The sequence below is a fragment of the Vitis vinifera genome, chromosome 17, assembly GCF_030704535.1.
Source record: "Vitis vinifera cultivar Pinot Noir 40024 chromosome 17, ASM3070453v1".
In the NCBI taxonomy this organism is placed as follows: domain Eukaryota; kingdom Viridiplantae; phylum Streptophyta; class Magnoliopsida; order Vitales; family Vitaceae; genus Vitis; species Vitis vinifera.
The window spans coordinates 14,019,935-14,029,833 of record NC_081821.1 but is presented as its reverse complement, the minus strand read 5'-3'; the positions used below and the strand labels follow the sequence as shown (position 1 = coordinate 14,029,833).

The window sequence follows — 9,899 nt, the reverse complement described above, 5'->3', positions numbered from 1 at the left end:
TGAGTAAGATTATTGATATATTAAATTTTACTTAATGTTTTAATTTATACTAATTATTAATTGGTTGTTTCATTTGGCTTACAATCTTGTTTTCACGACCATACATAAGCATTCCTTATTTATGACCCCTTCTTGTCGTACTGCTTTTCGTTTGCTCGCCCACGTATCTCAACTTCAATAGAGCAGATCATTAAATGTGTTGGCCTTTAGGAGGATTTTGGCACATAGTTCTGCAAAATATCCATGTATTAGCTCTTCATGGACCCAATGGGTGAAAAAGAATAATAAATCAAATTATAGCCAAGAATTGAAAAACGTTTTGGCATGGCCAAGTTCTCATTATTTAAATTACCCTTGGTCATTTTTTGTCTTCATAGGAAATCTTGTTTCTCATGATGTGTTGCCAAGTTTAATTTATTTCAATTTTATTTATACGTTATTTTTCTTTTATTAATCTCAAAGATATATGTATTTTTGTAATGATAGGAAATGCTCAAGCTTTAGATGAAGAGTTAAACTTTCTTTGGCCTAGTTTTCTTAGGATGGTATTTGATATTCTACTAGCATTTCACATAAGTTTGATTAATAGTAAGTGTTGCATACAACATACTTAATATAGCAGACGAAAATCACAAGATCATGCGACCACAATATGGGACTAGATCTTCATTTTATCTAAAATAATATTGCACGTGTGTTACACGACATTTTGAATAACTACTATGGGCTCGAAATGAATCAAACTAATGATTTCAGATTGCTTATTGATGTTTTAAGGGATCCACGAGCATTTCATGAGTAAGATTATTCATATATTTATTTTTATTTAATGTTTTAATTTATATTAATAATTAATTGTTGGTTTAATTATATTTATAGTGATGCTTTCACAAAAATACTTAAACATCCGTTATTTATGACCCCTTCTTGTCGTACTGCTTTTCGTTTGCTCGCCCATGTATGTCTGCTTCAATATAGCAGAGTATCAAACGTGTTGGCCTTTAGGAGGGTTTTCTCACATATTTCTGCAGGATATCCATGTGATAGCTTTTCATGAACCCAATGAGTGAAAAATAATAATAGACCAATTTACAGCCAAGAATTGAAAAGGGTTTTTACAAGGCCAAGTTCTCATTATTCAAAGTACCCTTGGTCATTTTTTTTTTTGCATGTGGAATCTTGTAGATCAAGATGTTGTGGCAAGTTTAATTTATTTCTTTTTTATTTATACATTTTTTTTTTATAAATGTAAAAGTTTTATATGTTAATGCAATGGAGAGAAATGCTCTAGCGTTAGACGAAGAGTTAAACCTTCTTTGGTCGGGTTTTCTTGGGATGGTATTCCATATGCTACTAGCATTTCACATAAGTTTGATTAATAGTAAGTGTTGCATACAAGATACTTAATATAGCAGACGAAAATCAGAAGATCATGTGATGACAATATGGGACTAGATCTTCAGTTTATGTAAAATAATAATGCACGTGTGTTACATGACATTTTGAATAACTACTATGGGCTCGAAATGAATCAAACTAATGATTTCAGATTGCTTATTGATGTTTTAAGGGATCCACGAGCATTTCATGAGTAAGATTATTCATATATTTATTTTTATTTAATGTTTTAATTTCTATTAATAATTAATTGTTGGTTTAATTATTTGTACAGTGATGCTTTCACGACAATACTTAAACATCCGTTATTTATGACCCCTTCTTGTCGTACTACTTTTCGTTTGCTCGCCCACTTATGTTTGCTTCAATATAGCATATCATCCAATGTCTTGGCCTTTAAGAGGGCTTTGGCACATATTTCTGCATGATATCCACGTATTAGCTCTTCGTAGACCCAATGGGTTAAAAATAATAATAGACCAAATTATAGTCAAGAATTTAAAAGGGTTTTAGCATGGCCAAGTTCTCATTATTCAAATTACCCTTGGTCATTGTTTTTCTTCATGGGGAATCTTGTAGCTCATGATGTCGTGGCAAGTTTAATTTATTTCTTTTTTATTTATAATTTTTTTTTGTTTTTATAAATCTAAAAGATATATGTGTTTATGTAATGTAAGAAAACGCTCAAGATTAAGAGAAAGAGTTAAACCTTCTTTGACTTGGTTTTCTTGGGATGGTATTCCATATGCTACTAGCATTTCACATAAATTTGATTAATAGTAAGTATTGCATACAACATACTTACTATAGCAGGCGAGAATCACATGATCATGTGATGACGATATGGGACTAGATCTTCAGTTTATCAAAAATAATATTGCACGTATTACACGACATTTTGAACAACTGCTATGGGCTCGAAATGAATCAAACTAATGATTTCAAATTGTTTATTGATGTTTTAAGGGATCCACGAGCATTTCATGAGTAAGATTATTCATACATTAATTTTTATTTAATGTTTTAATTTATATTTATTATTAATTGTTGATTTCATTAGTTGTACATGGATATTTTCCCGACCATACATAAGCATTCCTTATTTATGACCCCTTCTTGCCGTACTCCTAGGATTGGCAACGGGGCGGGTTTGGGCCGGGCCACCCCTATCCCATTCTCGTCCCAATTATCTGAATCTCTTTCCCATCCCCGTCCCAAACCCGGGGCGGGGCGGGTTAATGTGTCCCGTTCCCGTTTAGAATAGACTTGATAATCCCATCCCCGTACCAAATGTGTTTTCGGGGCGGGGCGGGGCGGGGTGGGGCGGGGCTCGGGTTCGGGTTCAGGTTCGGGTTCGGGTATTGGGTTTTTCCCAGTTTGAAAAATTCTGTGACATAGGTTCCATGGTTATTTTCCTGTCTTATTCAACATCACAATGATATAGATTGCAACTCTTAAAAACATCAACAATTAGCATTTTCTTCACATACTATTTAACATTTAGTCAATGTGGCAAAACATAAATTTATTTTCAATAAATATACAATCTTTTGAATCTGTTTTTCTATGGCAAAAAACACAACCTAAATAACAACCACAACCACTACATGTGCCCACTCAGCAACATTCTTCCAATGATACTCCTTTTTGCTAAAATTCCACTGTCACCTGATAGACAATTAACGAAATGGCTAATTGTGATGTTGCCCTACCACTTCAAACCTCTGAGATATAAAACAGTCAAGTAATTAAACTTCCAGTGGCCATTCAAATGGTGACCACAATGGAGGACTCTGTAGCAACTGCAACCCACCTCTGTTATACAGAAAATACTTCAGAGTTGGGTAACATTGGAAATCGGCATCACCTACATCCTTATACGATTACTTGTCCACTGTGCAACATCCACCAACAGCAATGTGCAGAAGATGAGCATAAAGCTTCAGATGCGTAATGTACATGTCTACATCAATTTGCCTCTGGGAATTGGGAAAAAGTGCAGCCTTAACCAAAGACATTAAGTTTATGGTTTTTTTGTTTCTTGTCCCAGAATATATGGCTGGAACTTAGACCATCTGAAAGAAAAATGGAACATTCTATACGTTACTCAAACTAACAACAGAATGCAGCTAATTCTCCACAGGGCACATCTGAATACAAGTAAAATGCATTTTATTAGTGACATCAACAAAAGTGCAGTGTAGCTACATTGCACTAACCTCTCTTCCGCATTTTGCAAGGCATCTATTAGAACCTAGTGTCACCACTGCCCATTGGCAGTGCTTAGCAAGAAATTCAAGAGCAGCCTCAGGACTAGCATTTTCGTCATCTCTACAACCATCATAAGAGAAATTAGCACCATTTACCACAAATTGCACCAAAAATTTTAAGCTGGATGAGGAGGATTAATTCTCTTTCATCACCGATTGTTTTAGCATGATAGGTTAGGAAAAATCAATTGGCAATCACCTTAACAGCTCTCTTGTTTCATCCTCATTGGCAAAGCAAAGATCTATATCCCCTGATTGCAGTAACTCTAGAAGAGGTCCTCTAAAGTTCCGAACCATCTGGCCAAGGTAAAAAAAAAAAAAAACAATGGTTAAAAGAGACAATTCCTCACCCAATAATTCAGAACAAGTCTATTCCAGTGCATGAGTAGGATATTGCAGTCAAGATTTATTTCCTTAGCAGTGGCTGGAGCATAAAAAAGAACATGTCGAAGTAGCAAATGCAACAAACATATTATCTTCCTAATAATGCATTATAAAATGAAGCCAATAAAATCACTAAAATCCAACAAATGGAAGGATAACTAGTATCAGCAATTGAAGGGGCATAATAGCTAAAAATTTTAAATCCTAAATATCAGTAGTAACAAGTAAATCGCATCTCTAGAATGAGCATCCAATCTGACATAATGCATAGTTCTACAGTGACTGCTTCACAAAATGACAGCATCATTATCTTATCTACCAAATATTATCATCACAACTGGGCAAAGTAGTTTTAATACAGTTACCACAGCCTGATTCTGTCAGAATGAAGATGTAAAAACAGCCGCCTCTATAAATGTCACATAGATGCCACTTAAGCATTATTCATTTGGGAAGCCAAAGTATGGCTCCACTTTCAAACAGGATTATATTATGTAGAAAAACAGGGTGCCTTAAGTATACTTAATTGTTAAACATCACATTATGCACTCAAACCATCTAACAATAAGTACCTTCTAGCTTCTTCATCTCATACTTTTGCATCAAACTCTTTGCTGTGAGGATACTTAGGCAAGCTTGAAGGATCACAAGGAAGTGGCTTTACTGTAAAGAACTGGGAAACATAAATCAAAACAAGTCAAGAACTACTACAAGAGAGAGAGAGAGGAGAGATCAATTAAAAAAGAAGGAAAGGGCTCCCAAAGGACCCAATTTCTCCAGAATTTCATACCTCACTTTTAAGAGCAGAGGCTGCAGATCCACGATCAGCAGGATCTATGGAAAGAAGTGTTTCCATAAGCCCTAATGCAGGTGTAGGAAAGTCTTTAAATGTTTCTGCAACACAGGGCCTATAAGGCTGTTGGGGCTTAAATATGGTTGCATGAGGCAACTTTGATTTTCTCCAATAATCCTCAGATGGAGAGCCACAAAGCTTGAAAATTTTATGCAACTATTCCACCTACAAAGGAGAAGAACCAAACTTAATGAGGACATGCTAAAGTTGAAGAAGTAGATGGAGATGTTACTTGATTAGTGGCAGGCCCAACGGAATAATTAAATAGAAAGAATGGGGGCATAGATTCAAAATTCTTCAATGAAGATAAGCAAAAATAGAATGAACAGACTCACAATAGAATATAAGAATGAAAATTTTTCCCTTCAATTCGTTAGTTATAATGGGCTAGACTATAATTTAAACCAGCCCACATCCTATAGAGTCTACAGCTGCCAATTCCACCATCTCCACCAATAATAGCACCCCCACTAACAGAAGCATCCTTACCATTATCAACCACCAGCCACTGTATTGCCACCATGTCAACCCATAACATGAACTTCCTTCACCACCAGGCAACCACCACCAACCATCATACTACCAGCACCACCAACATTGCACTACCTCTAAGCCCACTTCCCACCTACACACCATCACAACCTTAGTTGTTAAAATCCTACAATGTACCATTCACAACCTATAATTGCAAAGTGAAACTCAACTGGATTATTTGATTCCAGATCTAAACCATTTTTTTCCAAGAACTACTTCAAACCCCTCCTTAATTTTACAATGATATAAATCCTAACTGCCATCAATAATTCTGACTTTAATTGAAAGCCAAGTGGTATTGTTTTGTACAAAATAATAGACTCTAATTCTCTCTTCTTTTTTTTTTTTAACTTTTTCCTTTTTATAGCAAGAACATGGATTAATTGACAAAACCGCATGTTCATGCTAATAAATTGTAAACTCCAAACACTGAAATCTGTTCCTAGCATCCAATGTGAAATAATTCCAAAGCAACTTCAATGTAAAGTGATGAACCCAAAGATAAGCCAAGTCTTTGGAAACTATCTCCGATTTGCACCATAATCTGCCACAATTTTTGCATTTTGGAAACCATTCCAACATGAGAATCTCACTTTCAATCTGAAATTTATAACGGAAATTTTCATAATGATTGAGGCACTATTTCACAGTTTATAAATGTGATATAAAAAATCTTCTATGCAGATTTTGTACCACTAGAAACTTCAAGGTGTTGCAAGGGAAATTCATCACCCAGCAGGGTAAGTGAGGGCAAGTTTGGGGCTTGGACTTTATCGTTTAAAATCACATAGGTAGCAAACTTCAGCTGGATTGTTGAGCCTCATTTTCAGTGAGACTAAAAAAAATGAGTGATTATTATAACATGTTACCTAACACAAATTAAAATGGAAAGTTTCAGTGTTCAGCACTAGTTTGCCATCAAACAGCCATTAAGAGTAAACCTTTTTTCCAACATTTTAGTCATGATCCTGAGATGAATGTCACCATTTTTATTTTTATTTATTTTTTCATATGCCTGAAAGAAAGCAGGTAAAATCAGACTCAATTACTGTTAGTATTTTACATCCAATATTATGTTCAAAACAGAACTCTAATAACAACAAATGCTAGGTGTTTTTTCCAAAGAGAAAAAATCTGTAGATTGCACAATCATGATTCCATGAATAACAGGCAGTACTCTGCACATCTTGTGGGAAATAAATAAGCATAAATGATACCTCTGTTCTTCCTGGCATTATAGGCTTTCCAGCATATAGTTCAGCCAGTATACAACCAGTGCTCCATAAATCCACAGCAGTCCCATAGTAAGTGGCTCCAAGTAAGAGCACACAAGCCTGTTACCATCCAAAGCACTAAGAGCACACACCTCTCAATAAAGTTAATGCCTCAGGCTTTAAACCCAATCCAACATATTAAAGCACATTTTTACAGTCATATTGAAATTATTCCATCATAAATTATTCTTCAACAAAATTGCTTCTGAAAACAATGAAAACAATAAAATAAAATAAAATAAAAACTTCAACCTGATTTGTTGTTGCTAGTGTTCCTCAAAGATTCTTAGGTGTTATTTCAGCAATAAAGACTGGTACCTGTTCATCCAGAGGAAGAGAGAGATGTTTAATGCTTCTTAAGTTGCATAATTATTGGAACTTCATATCCAAGAAGAGAAGCTTCTCATAAAAGCATACCACATAAGAAAGAACACCAATTCCATATAAGATGAAGAAATCTCCTAAAATAAAGGGAAAAAGATCCCTACATTGAAACATCCAGAGGGTAAAACATGAAGAAAAGCATATACAAATATATCAAAATTATAATTGAAAATTGGAGATATCCTACAAAAGATAAAGTAGATTGTGAGCCATCCTGCTATACAGATCATGGATGACATCCCCATGGCCTGATTCCACCCACAAATAAAGCAAGTTGTGAGAGAAGGTTTGTGTAGGAAAAATGCTCAAATATGAACAATCTTGACAGAGTATCCTCCATCTTACCCCTTTTCGACCACAGCAATCTGCCCACTTGTGATAGCACCAATCATTACCCCTTTTTGACCAATAGAGTGGGTTAGGATTCAAATGTACAGGGCATAGAAAATAATAACAATAATGTAGTCACTGAAACGAAAATGATCACAAGTTCTTACCTCAGGTGCCCGGAAGCCCTTGGTTCCAGCACAAGGGCCTTCTCTCTTTTGCTTTCCATCTCCTAGGAACAAATTAAATGTGATTGACCCTAGAAGAAAAGATAGATTTATCAACCCAAATCATCCAAGTTATTTAGGCAGTATACCTTTGTTCTTTAATAATCTAGCACCAGCAACAACAATTCCGAGAGGCATTGGAGAAATATAAACACTAATGCCCCAACAAGCAGCCCCAACGTCTTCATTTACTGCAATTAGGTCAGCACTAATGCCTTCTTTGCCAAAAAATACAACTTTGATGCTTAATACCATGGATATAACAATATAAATTATAACATTAAGATAAAAATGAAAAATAAATAAATATCACAACTACAACATATAAAAATAGAAAATCTCCATGGATATGGCAACATTAAAAAAAAACATTAAACATAAAGTCTTCCCAACATATTCATACATATAACCACATTAAGATTAAAAAAGAGCATTAAAATAAAAAGTGTATCTTGGGTCCCAAAATGTATCTCCAATACCAACTTCACTTCAAGAAAAGAACCTACAGCAAGAGTGATTCATCATCTTCATCCATGATTGTGAGTTTGCCCCCTGGGTTAACAAGCAAAGAATCACCCAATAAAAGTAAGAATAACAAGAAACAACTTTATTAAAAAATTCAACATAGTTGTTTCATAAGATTGAAAATATTTTAGATTAACTACCTTCCATTTCATTTCCCAACCAACTTTGAGCACACATTAAGGCCTCCAAAGTATTTGGATGGAGTCTACTACGATGTTTTGATACCATCCTACCACCCGTACTGAAGGCTGACTCAGATGCAACTGTAGATACTGGAATGGCATAGATATCTCGAACAATCATTTGTAAAGTCGGATACTTAATACCATTTGTTTTCCACCAACTCAAAACATCAAAATCTGAAATCCTTGGCAAAACAGTTTCTTCTAAGTAGTAGTCTAACTCCGACTTCGCATGACCTTCTTCACTAGTACTATGAACAAATAAGTCAAACTTCGAAAGAGGATCTTGTTCGTCATAGGTTAACTCAAAGAGATTTGAAACTGATGAAGCACCATGAGATGAAGTTTGTTGACCCATCTTAGACTTTGATTGGTACTCAGAAAGCAAATCATAACATAGTTGACGAATTTTTCCAATCTCACTTGAAGCTTCAGACCCATACATTATCGGAAAATAAAATTCTAAAATCTTCATCTTGTATCTTGGGTCCAATACAACTGCTATTGCCATTACAATATGACATCCACTCCAATACTTGTCAAATTTTTCTAACATACTTGATGCCATTGTGCTTACAACTTCATTTGAGCAAATCAACCAATCATACAATGCTTCTTTAATCTCACACACTTTGATGAAAAAGGTATTCGCAGTGGGATAATTTTGCCCTGAGAACAACTTTGTTATATTATAAAACAATTTCAGCCTTTCACATATTTCTCTTGCTAAATTCCATTCTTCCTCTGATGGCACTGTGGTGTAGAGCTTTTCACGTTGCTTCAAACGCGGGAACACATCTTTATAAGTTATAGCTATTGATAGCATCAAGTATGTAGAATTCCATCGTGTTTTACAATCAAGGCATAACTTCTTGTTGCATGGAAGGCGCAATTGGCGAGCTGCATCTTCAAACTTTTCCACTCTTGATGGTGTTGCTGACCAATATGCAACACTCTCACGAATTTTTTCAATTTCTACTCTAATGACATCTAGACCTTCCTTCACAATCAAGTTCAAGACATGTGCTGCACATCGCATATGAAAGATTTTTCCATTTAATAAAAGTGAACCACTTGAAGATAATTTCTCTGAGAGGATATCAATCATGCCATCATTACTTGAGCAATTATCCACGGTGATTGTAGATAGTTTCCTATCAAATCCAATAAAAAATCCAATAACACATCAGAAAGAACTTCTTTTGTATGTGGAGGAGGCACATAAACAAACCTACATTAAACGATATATAAAAACATATTATTAATATAAGTGACATCATTAAATGATAATAAAATAAAATAAAAATTGAAAACTTGAACAAATAACATATCTAACCTTACAATATGATGATGTAGTAACCAAGACTCATCAATGTAATGCACAGTGATAGCCATGTAACCTTTCTTCTGATTAGATGTCCACATATCAGTTGTGATAGCCATTCTAGTTTCAAGCTTTTCCAAGTAGCTACTCATTTTCCCTTTCTCAAACTCATAAATCTTCATTATGTCATCCTTAATTGTATTGCGGGAAACCATCT

The 9,899-nt window shown here is 34.8% G+C and overlaps 1 long non-coding RNA gene across 1 annotated transcript; it reads right to left on the bottom strand.

Annotated features, from left to right (window-relative positions):
* Nucleotides 1-4,647: 4,647 nt before the first annotated feature.
* On the bottom strand, nucleotides 4,648-5,876 carry LOC132252811 (uncharacterized). Its single transcript, XR_009464591.1, has 2 exons — nucleotides 4,843-5,876; nucleotides 4,648-4,725 (listed from the first exon to the last, which is right to left on the bottom strand). It is a non-coding gene; the product is annotated as an uncharacterized LOC132252811 (long non-coding RNA).
* Between the last annotated feature and the right edge of the window lie 4,023 nt (nucleotides 5,877-9,899).